Genomic DNA, 20,367 nt, shown 5'->3' with positions numbered 1-20,367 from the left:
TCATCCACGCCCGCCTGCCTAACTTGGCATAACGTTGTTGATAACTTGGCAAGCACGATGAACATCCCTGAGGCAAACAATAGCAGCCCGGCAATAACTACCGTTCCGATTCGTACTCCGTACACTTCAACGGGCTTTAGTGTAAAAAGATTTGGAATTGAGTTCGTTCATAGATTCAAGCGAGTGGATTCAACTTGTCGATAAATGCATAGGGGAAGTGGGGGTAGCACGCCCATAGGGGTTAAAACGCGCCACCCCTGAATAAGGTTAAATATCCCCATTGTGATTATTTTCAATGGTCTATACGATAAAGTAATGAAAAATATTGACATTGGATACATATATTTCATAATTTTTCTCTAGTTACACATGAAAAACTCGAAAAAACGATTTTTGCGTGTTTTGATGCAATTCTAGCTCGATGAAATTTAGTCTTTCTATCGCTGTTATACATTGATAAATTAAAAATTGAGCCATGAGCCATGCTGCTTACTCGTGTTCTTTATGTTCCACACGAAATCGTCGTCAAAATTGGTCTTAAAACGATTTGATGGGCCTTCAAACTTCTGAGGTCGGTGTGGGGCAGTACGCTCATGCTCATTTCGTATGACCGAAACAGCTGAAACATTCGGTTAATTGCCTTAATGTAGGCAATTAAAATGAAAATCAGTACGATAAGCACATGCGCGTTTTAACCCATCCACTGGCGCATCTCACCCCGCATGGTTTCAAAATCAATTTTTTCGGGTGCTTTTTAAAAATCAAATTTCTGTACAATAAAATGTACAATTAGATATCTGTCATCGGTAGTCAGTCGCAGATATGCTGTTCTTCAGTATGCGCTGATGAAAACTGGCTGAAATGGTGGTTTTCATTGATAAAAATGGCATTTTCCTTAACGTGGGCGTCCTACCCCCAGTTCCCCTACATGTGTGTCCGAAGATGGACAAACATATGAAACACTTTTTGGTACTTGCATTATCCGCATAAGCATTTCTTCGCAACAGTTCCAGAGTTATTGAACGGAAAGGCACCACCAATCAGGGTTTCTTATTATTTTTAATATGATCATCCATGCTCACTACTAAAAACATCTAAAAAGAACGAAGAAAAATAATTTATGCTTTAATTGTCTGTTGTTGAGTATGATGATTAGTTTTAATCAACAAAAAACAATTTCAATAAATCTGAAAAAACAAGAGTTCAGTATGTTGTTCGGAACTTCAATCGAAACGGTACTGCGCAGCAAAACTGCTTAAAAGCAACCGAGCGAATTCCAGCGAAATAATAAGCCGAAATTTGCATTTTTCCTCGAAGACTTTTGCTTCGTTTGTTTGTTACGGCGCGGAATCGTTTGTGAAACATTTGCGAAAAGAAAGCTTTATGGTGCGTGTGAAGGAAACAATATGGAAATATCCGCAGACAGGTGTTTTCCTGAACAACTAAAGTAAATAAGATATGGTTTGGAAATATTTCGAGAGCACCCCCTGCGGTGACATTTTTGATTTTCTGGTAAATAAAGGTGCATACAAACGTTAACATACAAAACAAAATCGAATTTTTGATGGCTGGTTATGATATACCAATCGATTCAGTTCGACAAATCGAATTTCGAAGATAAGTTCGAAGAACAGCTTTTCTTTTTATTTCTTTATTATCGAGATTTTGAGCTCTAGGCTGACTCGTCCCGTGAAGAACAGATTGGAATAAACACCCAAACTTTGCTGCCCGTGGACGCATAGTTCTCCCATGTTTGCTTTAATCAGTTCCGGCTTCAACAAAAAGGTAATACTATTTTTGACCATGCATCGGTACTGGCGTTCAAGTATATTTTTCATTGTTCTTATGAGAAGATCCGAATTTGTTTTTGTTCAGAGAACTGATTTCACTGCATTTGGAATTTCAGAATCTTACCATTACACAGAGCTCAAACCAATCGAAGTTGTCAACAGATCCACCAGACTCGTATCTACTTCATTAGGGATAAAATATCGTCTTGCATATTCATTAGTTTTGTTCTATGCACTCCAAACTGTTCCGGAGTTCAGATCGATTGGTCTACCAGGTCAACTACGCTCTGTACCATGCCGACGTTAACCCATCAATCCCACAAGGAATAGTTTGGAGAACTTAGAACAACTTGTTTAGGCCGGACTGAATTGTAATTTATACCCATATGCTCTATGGACATGTGTGTTCTTTTTTATTTTATGTAGAGGAATGAAGGCAAATCTGCAAACAGATACCTGAAATTATCACTAAAGGAGTGGTGTTGAAGGAAGGCTGGACCCATTAAACCTACCAAAGTATTAAAATTATTGCCCTGATTTCCCGGGACTACATTCCAGTAAGACTTCTGGGGATAGGCAGTATTAAATATACTCCTCGCAGAACGACACGTTTCACGGTGACTCTCTTCGATGCTTGGTTTAACTTCTGAGCTCTTTGGTTCCTTTGTTTGTGCCAGTAAGCACACAAAAGCCTTGAGCCCTTAAGCCCTTTATTGTTCCTTGTGCCATTCAACATCACATTCTTCAGCTCTCAACGTACTCGCAAGCTGGTGGCGAATCTATCCTACTCCGACGGGAAGTCCCCCGATGGCGGAAGCTGCCTCGATACCGACGACCCGTATCCGAGGGAGGCTATTACATTACCAACACTACGCTTTCACCATATTCATAGATCAGCTTAAGCCCTACGCACTTTTTCACTTCAACGGTGATCAGATGAGTGCCGAGGGCAGACCAAAGATTTCGGATAGAGATAGCTTCCGGTTCTATGGCGCCCGACAACCGAAGCCAGTGCATTCGTGCGCCACTATCTACTCAACCGGTCCACGGCGGTGGACCTTGCCTACTTCGATTAACTGAATTCTCATGCACTGAGCCATTCGGCTTCTTGATTAACCGTTGAGCCATTCAGCTCCTGCCTTGACCGCAAACTACTCGGATAGTCCCCGATGGTGGATCAATCCTACTCAGGGGAGTTTTCCCACGTTGGAAGCTCCTCCATAACCGACGACTAGTCTCAACGACGAGTGCTGAGGTCCATCCCAAGGTTTCGGGTGGAGATAGCTTCCGGTTCAATGGTGCCGCGACGCCCCGAAGCTGGTGCATTCGCACGTCACGGTCTACTCAGCTGGTCCCCGGGTGGTAATGGGCCTAGCTCTTTTTTTTTTCCTGTTCGGGTGTGCCACTGCGACCTGTTATTAGATCTATTGTAGCATTAACCGTATCAATAGTGTTTAAGTGCATGTCGAATTACATCATTACTATTGATAAGCAATGCAGTATCGGTTTCGATGCAGTTGTTGTTTTGTTTTCTCAAGAGCACCATGACAAGGTCCCGCTATTTAGACCCTTCACAGAGAGCAATCCCATTGAAGGCGGGCCCCTATCAATAGGAAATCAATCCTTTTTTGAGAAAACAGAACAGTGATACTGTTTTTGGCCATGCATCGGAGCCCCAGCCACATCCTTGTCTTGCTTCTAGAATATCACCAGTAAAACAATGAAAACCCGGGATTTAGCTCTGTCTACAAGACCATTTCAAGCAAGAGAATTTGTTCAGTAATAAGAGCTTCCGTGTGTTCCTCTCACTACCATTGTTCACCAGTTCAAGAAGAGTTAGTACGTATTTAAACCCCTAATTCGTTTTTTCCAGCAGTCAGTTCAGCCTAGGACCGGGTACCGAGGTTTTTTAACTAACTGCTTGAAAAGTTGTTTCCGCTGCATACAGGGGGGCTAGCTTACACCGATAACGGATTCTCGATGCCCTTGAGCCATTCAGCTCCCACCTTATACGTTGAACAACAGTTGCGACGTTGGTAGCTGACGCTAGTGTTTCCATTCATTATAGACATATATCTTCCGCGGTGGTGTACTAATGGTCCGCTATCCGCAATGGCGGCCTGCTGCTGCTCCGTGCACCAACTTCGTTGTAGGATGTCGGCTATCCTGGTCGTCACTCTTGCGACCGCACTCCACTCTTCTGCGTTCTGACACATGCTTCTGACGAAGTTATTAGTCAACCGTCTAAGACGAGTTTAGTACTCTCCATTTAATTCCACTAGGTTTTGTTATCTTTGCAGATACGTATTTCGACCTCAACTGTGAGGTCGTTTTCAGTGTCTTGTACTTGACTCGACTTGGACTTGGCGAGTCAAGTACAAGACACTGGTCGAAATACGTATCTGCAAAGTTAACAAAACGTAGTGGAATTAAATGGAGAGTTGTAGCGAAACCCACTGGGATGGCCACACGGTTTAGCTAAAAGCGGGTCTATTGCGATTCAACGTCGATGGTGGCGTAAAGCCATGCGAAGCTTGCAAACGCACAGATCGTTCAACAATGATGTCACAGGTTTCAGTGGGGAGGGGGTCTAAGATTTTGTGACAGTACAAATACTATAAAGATAGAAAAATTCACTGAAATTTACACTAAAAATAATGCACATAAATGGAACATCATTATAAACGTAATTCCACGCGTGATGTAGCCTAAATGTATACAAATTTAACGTGAATCATCAATATTGCTTGCAAGTTGTACGCAAACTTGTTAGAAAGAGAACCGTTTCACCGTAGAATAGCGTAAATTTCCGCATCTCACGTTTTACGCGCTGTTTACTTCTTACATTTTTTTTCTGTGTCTAGGAATCTAAAAAAGGAGTGGACGTCATATTTGAATCGCCCCTCATCGGTTGCGGGTTTGCCAAGACTTCAAGGCCATGTCTATCGCTGATCGGATGAAGGTCGTTGAGAAAGTAAAACTATGTATGGTGTGCCTGAATGACCATGGGAGAGCACTGTGTAAGTTTAAAATCCGCCGTGACGTAGGTGAATGCCACGATCGACACCACCCTCTGTTGCATCCAAGGGGGTGGTTGGTCAAGGGTTATGATGAACACCCACAGTTTGAGGCACAATTATCTTCCGGATGATTTCCGTGACATTGCACTCTGGAAATCGTGAGGTAAAAACGTTGGCATTTTTTGATGAAGGAGCGTCAATTACGTTGGTGGAGTGCTCGTTGACCGACAAACTGGGCGTTAAAGGAGTGCATGAACCGCTCACCATCACATGGACCTCCGACGTAACGCGCGACGAACGAAACTCAACGAAGCTGAAACTGTTTGTGTCTTCCTCCGGAAGTGAAGGAAAGCTGCTCCTGAAGGCAGTTCAGACGGTGAAACAACTTCTTCTGCCCAAGCAATCGATTCACGCCACCGAAATGACTGCAGCATACCGGTCCCGAGCAGCATAAGTCAGACAAAAATGGTTGCAGTAACTTGATTGTGACCAAATCTGGTCACAAATAAGTTGCAGTGACCCATGTGGAACAAGTGTGTTGCTAAGAGTATCTTCGCGATGTACCGTTCACATCATATTCAAGTCAGCGACCGGGGATGTTGATAGGGCTGAATAATCTTCACGCCATAGCACCGATGAATGCCAAGGTCGGTCAACCAGGGGAACCAATCGCCGTAAAGTCCAAACTTGGTTGGACCATCTACGGGCCGACGAAAAGGCCACAAGAAGTGCGGAATATTGTCGGATATCACCACCCAGTGTCCAACGAAGATCTACACAACCTATTGATAGAGCACTACGCCCTGGAAGAGTCTGCGCTGGGTGTGTCGCAGGAGTCGAAAGAAAAAAAAGCAAGCACGGGAAATTCTAGAGCGCACTACGGTCCGCGTAGGCGATCGTTTCGAGACCGGTATGTTGTGGAAAGTCGAGAATCCAATGTTTCCAAACAGTTGATGACTGTGCGACGGTTAAAGCAACTGGAACAGCGTTTAGGAAAGACACCGGAGTTGTTTGCTGAGGTACGCATGCAAATAGAAGAATATCAGCAGAAGCAGTACTGGAATTTCTCATTTTCAATGAGAGATGTCACGCGATGTTTACATATCTGCCCCTTTCAATATCTGTAGAAACGTGAAGGATAAATGGCATGCTACAAAAATCTCAAAAAATATTTGTCCCGTGACAGGGCGTGAAAGTGTGTTATATCTGCTTTATTTTTGTGTTTATTACCACCTTCAACCCGGTGAATTAAAGGAATATGATTAATTTATCGACTAGTCACTATTCTTTGCATATATCTTTTAAAATAATTTAGAAATTTTAATTTTAAAATAAAGCACAACATCCTTCCATGACTGCCTTTCATGCGAAATTGATCAAAGAACCCACGATTCTTTCATTTGGTCGCCTGAAATAGAAAAAGGCACTTTGCTCTCTGTCTTATGAAGATCACGACTTATTCCAGTACTGAGCAGAAGTGATATACGCATCTAGCGACACTGGAAGAGTTGGCAAAGTTCGATCCTAGTTCGTCTTGGTTATGGATGTCACCACGTTTGGCTCGAAATGCTCCCCGAGTCAAGTCCAGTTTATAAAGAACAGGGATGCTATGGAATTTTCCGTACAGTTCCCAGAAGCCGCCGAAGCGATAATAGAAAAGCACAATGTCGACGACTATTTTGATAGTGTCGATACTGTCGAGAAAGCCATCGACAGAGCGAAGGAGGTTCGGCACATCCACGCGAAAAGCGGTTTTGAAATTAGGAACTGGGTTTCAAATTCCAGTGCAGTTCTCGAGAAGCTAGGCGAAGAAAATGCGTCGCAAGCGGTGCATTTCAACCACGATAAGGAAACTGGAACTCTCGGAATCGTCTGGGACCCAAAACAAGATGAATTCTCGTTCTCGATGGAGCATCGACAGAACGTGAAACCGTATGTGCACATCTGTGCGACCGACAAAGCGAATCGTTCTAAGCAGTGTTATGGGATTTTTCGACCCGTTGGGACTGCTTACGCTATTCCCGGTTTATCTTTCCGTTGGTGCAAGATTTATGGCAAGCCGGCTGCGATTGGGACGATGAAATAGATGATGGTGCCCTCGATAAATGGGATCGCTGGATGGGGCTGTTGCCGATGGTTACTTACGTTCGCATTCCCCGGTGCTACTTTGGCAGAACACCTTCCTTGTCGATTGAATCCCTGGAACTTCACTTTTTCACCAACGGAAGCATTCACGCATACGGTTGTGCTGCCTACTTTAGAGCCATCGTCGATGAAAGAGTGATATGTTCGCGAGCAATGTCTCGTTCAAAAGTGTCTCCACTCAAGTTGCAATCTGTCCCTCGTCTGGAACTGATGGCTACAGTCCTCGGTGCAAGGTTGATACATACGGTAAAGAACAACCATTCACTGCCCATAGAGAAGCACATCCTGTGGAGTGACTCCCAAACTGTGCTGAGCTGGATTCGGTCTGATCAACACAAATACAATCAGTTCGTCGCCTTCAGAATTGGTGAGGTTGTGGAGCTAACGACGGCGAGTGACTGGAGATATGTTCCATCGGAACAAAACATCGCTGACGTTGTGACCAAATGGGGATCCGGGCCACCGTTGTCATCAGACCGACCGTGGTTTAGTGGACCCGAGTTTCTACACTGGCCGGAGAGTATGTGACCGAAACAAGAAAAAGTGGATTCTGACGATCCGGAAGATATGAAGGCCTGTGTGTAATTCCACCATGTTTCATTGTCAAGTCCGCTTATCAACGTCCAGGTAACAAGACGATGGGAGAAGCTGATCCGAGTTGCTGAGAATGTCTTTCGCTTCATTGATAATTGTCGAAGGAAAAGTAAGGGAGAGCAAATCCTAGTATCGAAGGCCAACAATTCGCTAGTGCGGCTAATAAAGGGAGACCAAAGAAGCATCGTACAGCCGCTGCGTCAAGAAGAGCTCAAATTGAGAGAGAATATTCTACTAAGACAGGCACAACGCGACGGGTTTCCAGAAGAAGCGAAGATATTGGAAATTAAAACAGATTCCAATGTGGCGAGGAAAATCGAAAAGTCAAGCTGGCTGTACAAGTTACGGCCGATTATCGACACTGACGGTGTGCTCGGACTGGATGGAAGATTGGCGTTGGCAGATGTGCTGCCTTTCGACAAGAGGTATCCGATCATCCTGCCAAGACAGCACGACGTGACGAAGATGTTTATTCAGAACTACCACGAGAAGTTTGGGCATGCAAATCGAGAGACTGTCTTCAACGAGCTACGTCAAAGGTTCTACGTTCCGAAGCTTCGATCGTTGATTGTCGTTGTTATGAAGGACTGTACGTGGTGTCGCGTCCACCGGTGCCAACCAAGTGTTCCAGTAATGGCACCATTGCCGGTCCAACGAATCATGCCTCAGAAACGACCTTTCTGCTCAGTTGGAGTGGACTATCTTGGGCCAATAGAAGTGTCAATTGGTCGACGAAAGGAGAAGAAGTGTGTTGCACTGTTCACGTGCCTTGCGGTGCGAGCAGTACATCTTGAGGTGGTGCACAGCTTGAGCACACAAGGAGATTCATCTGTAAAAGAGGTTCACCAGACGAGCTCTCAGACAACGGGACAAATTTTAAAGGAGCGACCAACGAGATGATCAAAGCGGCGATCAAGTGGCATTTCATCCCTCCAGGTACTCCACATATGGGCGGTGCATGGGAGAGATTGGTGCGATCTGTGAAGGAATCGATGAAGACAATGGACGACGGCAGGAAGCTGACCGACGAGGTGCTCTTAACTACGTTGTCTTAGGCAGAGGATAGGATTAACAGCCGCCCTTTGACATATTCCTCACAAGAATCGGAGATCGAGGCGCTGACGTCAAACCACTTTTTGAGTGGTGTTGTAAAGGAGACAAATCAAGTGATCCAGCAAGTCGAGACGGTTGAGTCGCTGCAGAGCTTGTACAAGCGGTCATCGTGGTACGTGGATAAGACCAAAGTACTGTGAGTAGATACGTATATAGTATCAAAGAAGGAGTCAAAAGGTACCGTGAATCATGAATACATTTATTGTTTTTCGCACTGAAGATGATGTTTACAGCTAGGTGGTGAGGTACTGCGGTGAAAGATGGTCGGTGGAATCGTTACTTTAAGTCCAGTAACTAGTTTAAAGAACAACTATTCTGACTAGAAAAGTAAGTAGTTTGTAGTTTGAGTTTGTTTGTAGTTTGTTCCTCGAAAATAAGTTGATGAAAATGAAATTGCTAAACTATTCTCATTGCAAGAGGTTCGGAGCACAAACTATCTTTGTAAGTAAAAAACAAAATTTATTCAATCATAAACCACTGATTGAAATAAACGCTGCAGTTTGAGCTGCTAGTTAGATGCTACAAAACGGTGGTGTCCGTTATTGGAATTTCGTCTTGGAAACTCGTCTTAGACGGTTGAATACATTCTACTAAAAAGAGCTTAAAATATTTTTTCTGAAGTTATTAGTGGTAGCGTCCATTTCGCATGCCTTCAACATCGCACTCCTCTCCGTTTCAAACCAGTGACATGTGAACAGGGTGTGCTCAGCCGTTTCTGTCACGTCTGAGCATTGCACACAGACGGGGTAAGCCGCATGTTCGAATCTGTGCAGGAGCTTCCGTGGCCTGTTTAGAACTGAGTCAAGCCAAAGTTTAGCTTTACATGAGGTCTGTTAATCCAAGCCGACACACCTGGGACTACACGATGGATCCACCTGTTCTTAGTCGAGTTGTCCCACTCCCTCTGTCATTTGGCTACCGTTGCTGCCTTGATATTCTTTCAGGAATTACTGGTGCCCCTGAGGGCGTAGCACACACCACCAGTTTGATAGGCATCATGCCCGCGTTCCACAGCAATGGACCCAGGATTGATCCCTGTGGGACATTGCCGTGATGGGAGCCCTAGCTAAGCCTTCGTCTGTCTCGTAGGTCAATATCCGATTCTAGATAGCAGACGCCACTGTTATACAGAACGTAGAGGGAGCTGGATCAACTAGGTCCGAGCTCATTGACAGACAAAGTAGTACCAAACGTAGTTGACCGGGTAGACCAATTGATCCGAACTGCGGAACAGTTCGGAATAACTTAGAACATCTTGTTTATGCATGATTGAATTTCAAATTACACCCAAAGGTTCCATGGACATGTGTGGGCTTGATGGGTTGGCGTCGTTGTGGTACAGACCGCATTTGACCTGGTAGACTAATTGATCTGAACTCCGAAATAGTTTGGATAGCTTAGAACACCTGGTAGAGGCATTATTGAACTACAAGTTATACTCAAAGGCCCTATGGGCATGTGTGTGCTTGATGGGTTCACGTCGTTGTGATACAGGGCGTAGTTTACCTGGTAGACCAATTGATCTGAACTCAATGCAATTGCTAGATTTTGTACAACTTTATGCCCTGTCATGATATAAAAATTGATGTTATTTTTGTGGTATGTCTTCTATCGTTCGTGCTACCATCAAATCAATGAGAACAATGCAAAAACTGTTTCAAACTTCATGCACGGTAAAAAATTCTCACGCTCTATTTAATTGTTCTATCCAAGATGAATACACCACTAGTATTAGCCGGTAGCGGCGTCGTTTTCATCATTTTCTTTTTTATTGTTTAAATTTTGATTTAATCCTCTGAAATCTGTGAGAAATGCGAAACTACTCTACTGATTGTTTTCAACAGGAAATTATAATCAGTATATATTTATCAGTGTTTTTAAAGAAAGAATTGTTGTTAGGTGTGTTTATGATAACCATAGACTATTCAGAATCCCAAAGATATATTCTGAGCTTCCAGACAAAATGCTTTTCATTTGCCAAAGGATTTTTTTTAAATTTCCATGGGGAATTCTTTTGAATTTCTGAGAGCAAATTTTCACAGGAAAATCTTCTAAATTTCCCGAGAAAATTGTTCTTAATTTACACACGAAAATTCTTAATTGCCACAGAAAATTATTTTTAATATTTAAAAGAAATTCTTCCTGTGAGTACATTTCATAAATAACTAAATTGATGTGAAAAGTTAAGAACCAGCGGTGTGACCGATTTTGCACAGCGGTGCTGTCGAGTTGTCAAAACTGTCTGCGGCGGCATTGCACTCAATCTACATCATCTACGTCACTGAAAAAATTCATATCGAAAATAGGTTCTATAGATCCATTTTATGGTTATTGTAAATAGAGCTGCACATTTATTTTACCAGTTTTTTAGTTCTTTCTATTGTATTATCGTGTCCTTTTTCTAATTCGATATCGAAAGCGAAAATATCGATATGACCGATATATTGAAAGCAAAGTATCGATACAAAAATATCGGATATTGAAAATAAATATCGATATTCCGGTATATCGGAAATATCGGAACGTCCCTAACCGTACCCAAATCAATACCATTGAAAAACAAAGAATTGGTGCACAAATTGTTTTATTTATCTTTTTTGTTAATTTTCCCAGCAGTGAGCACGCCAAATAACAACAAAACACGACACAAATTGAACCTAAATTGCATGTTTTGCGATTGTTATTGATATAGGAGCATATTATTCATAAAAGCTCCTGTCGGAAATACATGTTTTCAGCCAAGTTCATATGACAATTATCTTCTTAACAATTATGAGGCATTTATTCTCATTTCCGATTAAGTCTGGGTAACCACTAGATCCCTTGTTGTACAACGTACGCTCGGTCAAACAAAACAATATTAAATTATTAAAATATTAAATTTTGTTCAAATCCACCTGACATTTAATAATCAAGAAAATGTGGGAATTATCCTCAGGGTTTCAAGGAATTTCTAATAGAACTTCTTCAGAATTTGATTTAAGCTTTGGTTGGAAATTCATCTTTTTTTAAATTATACGTCTTCAAACGTTTTTTTGTGTGTCTTTATTAAGGAGACTTTCAGCCCTAGGCTGGCTCGTCTCCGGGTCTTGAAACGTCTACTTCTTGAAGAAACTCTTGAAGGAATTCCTTCGAAAATTTTCCTGTAAGTCCATCGGGAAATCCACACAAAATTCATTCGAAAATTTATATAAAAATTTCTTATGAAATTCAAATCAAGATTTTCTTTGCGAACTTCTTTAAGAAATACTTCATGCATTGCACATTAAAATCTTTAATGAACTCCTTCGGATATGCCCACAAATATTCCGTGGTAAATTCTTCATGAAAGCGAAATTTTCCGGAGCAGTTCCTTGAGGAATTTTCTGAAGAAAGTTCCAGGGGCACATATAGAGATATTTCAGGAATTTTCGCGGATATTCTTGTAAGTATTTTCCGGAGTAAATTTCCTTACGATATGTCGGAGAAAAATCCTGTAGGGTTTTCTGGGCCCGTTCTTGAAGAAATTCTGGAGAAGTTTCAGTGGGAATTGAAAGATTGAAAGAAGAATTACTTAAAAGAATGCCAAAGGAATTTCCGGGGAGATTCTTGGAAAAAATTTCGGAAGAATTCCTTATGAAAGTTCCAGAAGCATTTATTTTTGAATGACTTTCTGGGCGATTCCTGGGAGAAATTTGGTGGTAGGAATTTCCGGTTTAGTTTGTAGAAGAATTCCTATAGGATAGCGCGTAAGATTCTAAATCTAGATTTCGCAATTAAATGTCTATAAGAAGTTCTTCAAGAATTCCTGGACAATTTTCCGGAAGAATTCGCGGGAGGTGAGTTTAGTGAAATTCTATGTGAATTTCGGAAGGATTTTAGAAGAAATATCTGAAGAAACCTTGTGGTAATTTCTGTAGAGCTTGCGAGGTAATTTATGAAGTGTACTTGAAGGATTTTTTGGTGGAACTCCGGAAAAAATTTCAGTAGAAATTCTATGGGTAATTATTTTAAAAGTTACAGGACTTCCCGGGGATTCCCTGAGCAAATTTTTCGGGGGGATTCCCGGAGAAACTTCCTGATGCATTCATATAGAAACTTCCGGAGAAATTTATGGAAGAACTTCAAGAGGTTTTACTGGAGGTACTTCCGAAAGCATTCCTGGAGGAACTTCCGGAAGATTGCTGGAGGAAATTACGGTGGAATTCCTGGAGAAACTTCCAGAGAAATCCCTGGAAAAACTTCCGAAAAAATTCTAGGAGGAACTTCCGGAGAAATTTCTTGAGGAGCTTCTAGAGGAATTCCTGGAGGAACTTCTAGAGGAATTCTTGGAGAAATACCTGAAAAAAAGAGAAATTCCTGGATGAACTTCTAGAGGAATTCATGGAATTATTTCCGGAGGATTTTCTGGAGGAACTTCCGGAGAAACTTCCTGGGGAATTTCTGGAAGCACTTTCGGAGAAGTTCCTGAAGTAACTTCCGAAGGCAATCCTGTAGGAACTTCCAGTGAAATTTCTGGAGAAACTTTTAGAGAAATTCCATGAAGAGCTTCCACTGGACTTTTCAAAGGAACTTCCGTAGGAATTCCAGGAGGAACTTTCGGAGAAATTCCTGAAGAAACTTCTGGAGCTAGTCCTGGAGAAACTTCTGGAATAATTCCTGGAAGAACTTCAGGAAGATTTTCTGGAAGAACTTTTGGAGGAATTCCTGGATGAGCTTCCGGAAGAACTCCCGATAGGATTTCTGGAGGAACTTCCGGAGGCGTGCTTGGAGGAACTTCCGGAGGCATTCCTAGAGGAACTTACGGGGAAATTCCTGGAGAAACTTTCGGAAGAATTCCTTGAGAAACTTCCGGAGGAATTCCTGGAAGAGTTTCCGGATAAATTCCTGAAATAACTTCCGGGAGAATTCCTGGAGGAACTTCCGGAGAAATTCCTGGAGTATCTTTCGAGATGCTTTCGGAGCTTTCCTAGTGAAATTTATGGTGGAATATGTGGAAGAATTTCTAATGCATGAAATAAGATCACGCCGACCCATGTCGCCGCTGGCGGAAAATGATCTATCGCACCGCCGCCGCTAAATTTTCAATCGGCGCACAAGTCTAATTTGGAAGTGATACGTTATTGAATTTAAAGATGATAGGTTATTGATTTAAAAGTTGATTTATATTGGTGCAGTTCTAAAAAGAGATGACAGTTTGTTCAACAGGTCTTCTTTCTTCAAGAGGTAATTCGAAGTGTGATATGGAGTCATGGTAAGATGCATCAGGACTTTCAAGCGATGGCACATTATTCAATTAAATTTGTTTTATTTCCTTAATTTTATAAATATTGCGCACTCAAATAGAAGTTAAGGTCTTTGAATTTGAAAAGCTCAGCTATTAACATTATTGATTGGATTATAAAGTAGTGCCAATTCAAATGCAGAACAACTCTCATGGACGTGCATATTTTTTACCGTGTGGCATCCATTAATTGATACTGTTATAACATTTTTGATAAACAAGGATCAATACTGGGTCAGCTGCGTGAACAAATATTTATTGTGATTGATATGGACGTAACATGTACATAAGTTAGGTAAGGAAAGTGTCAATAATAGAAAGGGAGATATAACAAACCGAGTATTCCCACATTCGAATAACACATTAAACATTTTAGCAAGGCAAAATGCAGTAGCACTAACATATGATGTACCGTGCGCCTCCATACGCTTCCATGTACTGTATCTAAATGTTGCTAGCTGGAAGTGTTTTATCTCTAGATTTTTTCGGCAACAAAACATTAAACTTGCAGCTTAGCTTAGTAAACGATAAAAAGCCACCAAACAAGGAAAAAACTTTAATACGAAATAGCTATGTCAACTTTATTTAGACATAAACTGTTTGTCAACTTAAACAACTGTTTCGATTAGCGGTGAACTGAGAGATTCCTTTTCGTTAATCACCAATAACACATTTTCAATAAACCCAAGGATTGGATAGAATCTGTAATTCAAGGAAAACAATGAAAAAAAAAACACCTGTAATTGAGAGTCATTTCCAGGAGCTGCAGAGCTAAACATAAGCGTCTAAACGAACAACAGTCAACCTGAATCGAGGGTGGCTTGTGCTGTGCTTCATACGAGAAAGAGATACAAAATGCTTTAGTGTAGATCTGCTCTACTGTTCAAGCTGTTCTCCATATTTATGCGCTTAGCAAGTGCTAAAATAGATTTATAAACACAAAAGTTCCTTTTTTTCTACATTTTGTTTACAAAAGGCAAAAATCTATAAAATTAGAAATGAAAGACAATCATCGTGAATCATCTAAACACATTCCACTGTGTTATTTAAATTGTACCATTCTCCCCCAGGCAGATCGCATAATTCCGGGGAAATGGAAACGGTTTCATCAGGAAAAATCAATTTATCTGCAAAAGAATAGGGCTTATTGTCTAACGGGAAATCCCACACAAGAATGCAATTACTGCGTGGAAACAGACTGAAGGGATGCTTTAGCCAATAACCTTCCTTTATGACCCATTATTGCTAGGGGGACGTTCGAGATTTTCGCTTGCACACAGTTGTGTGACCTATATTTTGGAATGTGCCATCCCGATTTTTTTTTAACCTGCGTATGTATGCACGTACACACACTGTTTAAAGAGTGTTAGCACAGTTTGTATCCAGTGCTCAAGAACGGGGCAGATATGTAGGCAGAACGCAAACATTAGCTGAAATAATCGTACTGTTTTATATATTTTATGTTTTTGGCTTTTTTTTGCCTTTCTCGTACAACAAAGTTGTACCGAAAGGTTATCATTTCACTCCAAAATCGAACTTTTTATAGAAGTCCCGGAGACCCATGATGTTATATACCAATCGACTCAGCTCGTCGAACTGAACAAATGTCTGTCTGTCCGTGTGTATGTGTGTGTGTGCACACGAAAACCAAAAAACATTAGCCACTTTTTCATATAGTAATTCTTAATCGATTTTCTCGCAACAAGTTGCATTCGACAGGGGACAAAGCCTTGTTGATCACTATTGAATTTGATAACGATCGACCATTGCGTTTAAAAGTTATTAAGAAAATGGAATCGAACTATATAAGTGTCATATAAGGTTGGTGTCTTGGCTAAATGCGAGAAAGGCAGTATCACCACTTGGTGAATTAAGTTGGGTTTTTGCTTTTCCGTTTACTGAGTATACGCAGCTTGATGAATTGAAAAGAATTTCCTCCTGAAATTCAGAAGAATTTCCCTTGGAAGTTAAAACGAGATTTCAGTGGAAATCTCCTACTTTCAGATGAAATTAGACAAAATTGCCCGAAGAAATCCAACAATGTGTCCCGTGGAATTTCGGAAGAAATTCTTGAGAAAAATCAGATACGATTTGTGTAGAAGTGCGGAAAAATTTCCTTGGAAATTCAAAAAAAAAACCGTGGTCTTCCTGTGGAACTTCGTGACGAAATTGAGGAGATTTTTTTATGAAAATTTGATAGAAGCTGGGTCTACCCTAGCAGCTAGTTTATAATGTATTCAATCACATTCAAACACACAATCAAGATTACAAGCTTTGTATGAAGAACATTTGATCCTCTAATGTAAATAAGAGAGGAGTAGAGTTTAGTTTACATGTGTTTAGCGATTTAGCGATTTTAAATGTGTTTCTGAAATTCACAAAATGATTCCTAATATTTATGTCGAGGCTTATTTCAATTACACTCGGTAGTTATTTGAAACATGGCCTTATCAGTTGCATAAGCATGTACAATTGTAAAGGTTTCACACAAAACTTGTATTTTATTAAGATTTCATTCAAAACTTGTACGTTCGTATAAGCAAGAATCCAACAATTTTATGTAGCCTAATATTTTCAACAGATTTCGTTAGATTGTAAGTCTGGCTTCCACTGGTTGGTTGTAAGTTTCATCCGCAACGGATTTCACTTCTCAGGGTCGTTGATTATGATTAGAGAGCTATTAAATCTTACCGACGAATAACTTTGAAGACTTAACTCATAATTCAATATTTGAGCTAGAAAAAATCCTTCCTAACACGTTTCAAACTGAATCTATTATCAATTATATGAAATGTAATATGTACTCTATCTGCTACAACATCCTTCACGTTTGTGTTGATAACTGACCTGAACATAAATTGTGTTTTGTTTTTCTTTCTTGTATCACAAAGGGTCACTCATCGAGTGTGTTCTATCACATATAAATGATATTTACCTCCAAAGTAATCAGCGAGTGCAGCCAGCTTGTACGGATTTCTTGGCTATTTCCAACCAACACGAACTTGACCACTTCGCCGCACACTGAAATATTCTTCGTTGCGCTTCGCTCTCACTCACCAACCCCAGCCGATTCAAGGTTGAGGTTGAAGTACGAAAACAAATCACTTTTTCACACAGCACGCAGCACCTGGCACCACAACACAGCACTCTGTCGTTTCCAATTTCTTTCACCGAACACAGTTATAAACGGGGGTCGCCGTTTGGAGGACGTGGTTCAGGGAACTTCTTCACTCTGTGAGGAACTTTCGCGGCTGCACCGAACGAGAAGGATAAAGATATGTTTTTGATCTCTGGCTGAGTGAACCGTTTAGAGGTTTAATGCACGGATAGAAGTATCATCTTCAAGCCACATCACAAACAATCCTCTTCGTCGTCGTCGTCGTCGTCCTCGACGAGAGATGTTCCGTCGACCTGACCGGACTACGAGTGTGCTCACATTACGTAACTACGGCCACCGACAACGGCATCGACGACGATGAGTATGGCTTTCCACCCATTATGGGCACTCGCTACTTCTCCACAGGATGCGAGCGCGCTGAGTTGCTGTTGCTGCTGCTGCTGCAGCAGCTTGTGGATCCCAGTTGCGAGAATGTTCACTCTCTCACCAACACTCACTTTGGTTCGCCTTTGGCTTTGAATTTGGACGACGACGAAGTTGGATCTATAGCTACCATAACTACGATGCGATGCACATTGGAGAAAACGGATATCGATGGCAAAAAATGTTACTTTTCTCGCCGAATAAAAGGCTCTGAAAAGCTTTGGATGGAGTCAGTTGGAAACGTTTTGCTGGAAACTTTAGGTATTATGGTTTAAAAAAATAAGGAACGCAGTCCGTTTTATCTTAATTTGGCGCTCCCCACAATTTCCGAAATTCTGTTGTGCAACAATAGTTTTAGAAAATTGAAACATTTTCACACGATTTTCACCAAATTGAATAAATATGATAAACTAGTTGTCCCGGCAGACGTTGTTCTGCATGGGAGGCGAGAATGTGTAAGTGAGTGCTAATAATGGACCCCTTAAGGACGGAAATTTACTTCAATCGCTTCGCTAGAGTCAGACTCATGACATATTGCCATTCTGTAGCACCAGATGACAAGTAACAGTTAGCAATGCGTTTCGTACATAAAATATGCTAAAACATTTATTTTTACTACTTAGAGTTTGTTTACATACGTATTATGGTCCTCCCCATTTGATTTACATGTTTCATTTCCACATGCTCCTGTTGACTATTATGGACCCCTCCTTGTGTGCTAGTAATGGACCCTTTAACGTATTTACTTTTACAAATTAGTTAATATAACTTAATTTAAGTATCCCAAGCCAAAACAATTGCATGGAACAACTACCCTAATATGTAAACCCTAATATTATCCAATGGAAATCTGCAGGTAATCATTGATTCCAGTGTTAACTTTTGGGTTTTGTTCAGGGGGTCCATTACAGGCACGGGATCCATTACTAGCACTCACTCCTATTATGAGAAAGTATTCTGTAAATCCAGCCGCTTTGAGTTATGCACACACGCAAAAAAAAGCGTTCATGAGTTCGTGAACTAACAAGTTCACGGTGTATTTTTGGTGAACAACAGTCACGGATTTGGGAACACAGTCACGTTTTCTGGAACGTTCTGGAAAACGTGACTGGTGTTCCCGAATTCATGAATTAAATCACGGTGTATTTTTGCTGGTTCACGAATTCGGGAACGCTTTTTTTTGCGTGCACTAGGGCAGTTCACATTTCAAAAATGTTCGAAAATTCTAACTCCCATATCGGGACTGATTTGCGATTTGGGCGTAAATTTGGTTGTAAACAAACATTGGAAGGTAAATTCCTGCTAAACTAAGCATTTTCTGAGAAAATCGACGTGTGTATCCGACAGAATAGGCTTTCCTCTATAAGATAGGGGAATTAGTTTTGGAGTAAAATGCTTGAATTCTGCGGAATCGATAAAACAATATTTGTTTACAAAATAAGTTACGCCCAAATCGCAAATCAATTAAATGGAGGTTGGGGGTGTGTTGCGGCACCTGGCAACCCTATGCGATTGGTGGGTAAAATGTGGTGGATGAATTTGGTAGGTAAAAATTTCGTTGGGGACAATAAAATAAACAAAAACAAATATTAATTTTGCTACGGTGAACAGTATAGAAGAACCAGGAATTGAATAATAAAATTAGTGTGAATTTGTAGGGAATAAACTAGATTATATTGCTTATGTACACATAGCGAAGCGAAAGGTAATTGAAAAGATGAATAAGAGAGGAAATTTATATAAAAGAGATATGTATTTAGCTTGTAGGATCTAAAGCGGAGTTGGAAAAGCAGAACAGTGTTTGTGAATAGGGGAAAACTACTCATGTAAGTTGGAAAGTAGAATTATCTGTAAAACGGTTAAAATATAAAACCATTTCAGTTTTGAGCTGCAACAACAAAGCTGCTACAAAAACAAGTTTTTTCGAGATCCGAAAAGGGTGTTTATTTGAATTCATCACGATTTAAAAGTAGTAGGGGGATTTGAATAAATTTAAAATTTTTCCCATACAAATTACCATATAAACATAAATTGACTTCGCGCCACCCCTAAATGGCCACCGAATTGCCTGAAATTTTGCCAGGACTCATATATTATCAAAATGATGCTAATAGACATATGGGAGTTGGAATTTTCGAACATTTTTGAAATGTGAACTGCCCTAATGCACACAGACAAATTTTTTTAAGTATAATAAATTTTTAGAATAAGATTAAAAACGGGAACTATAACTACTTGCAATTACGAGATAAACCGGGAGAAAATCTAGTTACAGGGCAGCACCTCTATTCTTGTCCTCTATTTTATTACTATTACTCAACCGCATTTCAATAAAATTACTTTTTTTTTCAATACATTGTAAGTAGATCTCTATAGTGGCGTACTATAAGTCAAGCTTTTTGATTGAATGCGATTGATTAATAGAGGCCGGGAACGGGAAAAGTTATGATACATAAGAAGATCTTCTTTAATTAAAACATGGTATTTTATAGTTGTGCGAATGGATGTCAAGACCCGAAAGAAATCTCCCTCAAATGTCTTGCAGTCAGGGAATCAATATTCGGGCAACGCCTAACAATATACTCTTTGTCATCAACAGAGTTTGTTATTGACAAACGCACCTAGCGACAAGCCTTTATCCAAACCCGAACACAATATGACAAGAATCATGTGCCGAAAAGGTCATTTCGCCGAAAGGTCATTTCGCCGAAAGGGTAGTTTGCCCGAAATGGTGTTTGGCCGAAAGGGTAATTTGACCGAAAGGGTGATTAGGCCGAAAGGGTCATTTGGCCGAAAGAGTCGTTTGGCCGAAAGGGTCATTTGGCCGAAAAGGTCATTTGGCCAAAAGGGTCATTAGGCCGAAAGGGTCGTTTGGCCGAAAGGGTCGTTTGGCCGAAAGGG

At 40.8% G+C, this 20,367-nt stretch overlaps 1 protein-coding gene across 13 annotated transcripts in view; it reads right to left on the bottom strand.

Annotated features, from left to right (window-relative positions):
- Window positions 1–20,367, bottom strand: part of LOC134210198 (protein encore) — a 246,325-nt gene that overhangs the window by 108,082 nt on the left and 117,876 nt on the right. For 10 of the 13 annotated variants that reach the window (XM_062686227.1, XM_062686231.1, XM_062686224.1 and 7 more), the window contains exon 2: window positions 16,861–17,176. The exons of the other annotated variants lie outside the window; for them this stretch is intronic. The gene's annotated coding sequence lies outside the window, so the exon portion shown is untranslated. The remainder of the gene's footprint in view (window positions 1–16,860; window positions 17,177–20,367) is intronic. 13 annotated transcript variants of the gene reach the window in all.

The sequence above is a fragment of the Armigeres subalbatus genome, chromosome 2 (genome assembly GCF_024139115.2).
Source record: "Armigeres subalbatus isolate Guangzhou_Male chromosome 2, GZ_Asu_2, whole genome shotgun sequence".
Lineage (NCBI taxonomy): Eukaryota > Metazoa > Arthropoda > Insecta > Diptera > Culicidae > Armigeres > Armigeres subalbatus.
The sequence above is the reverse complement of the archived record's forward strand: the minus strand, read 5'-3'. Positions and strand labels throughout refer to the sequence as shown.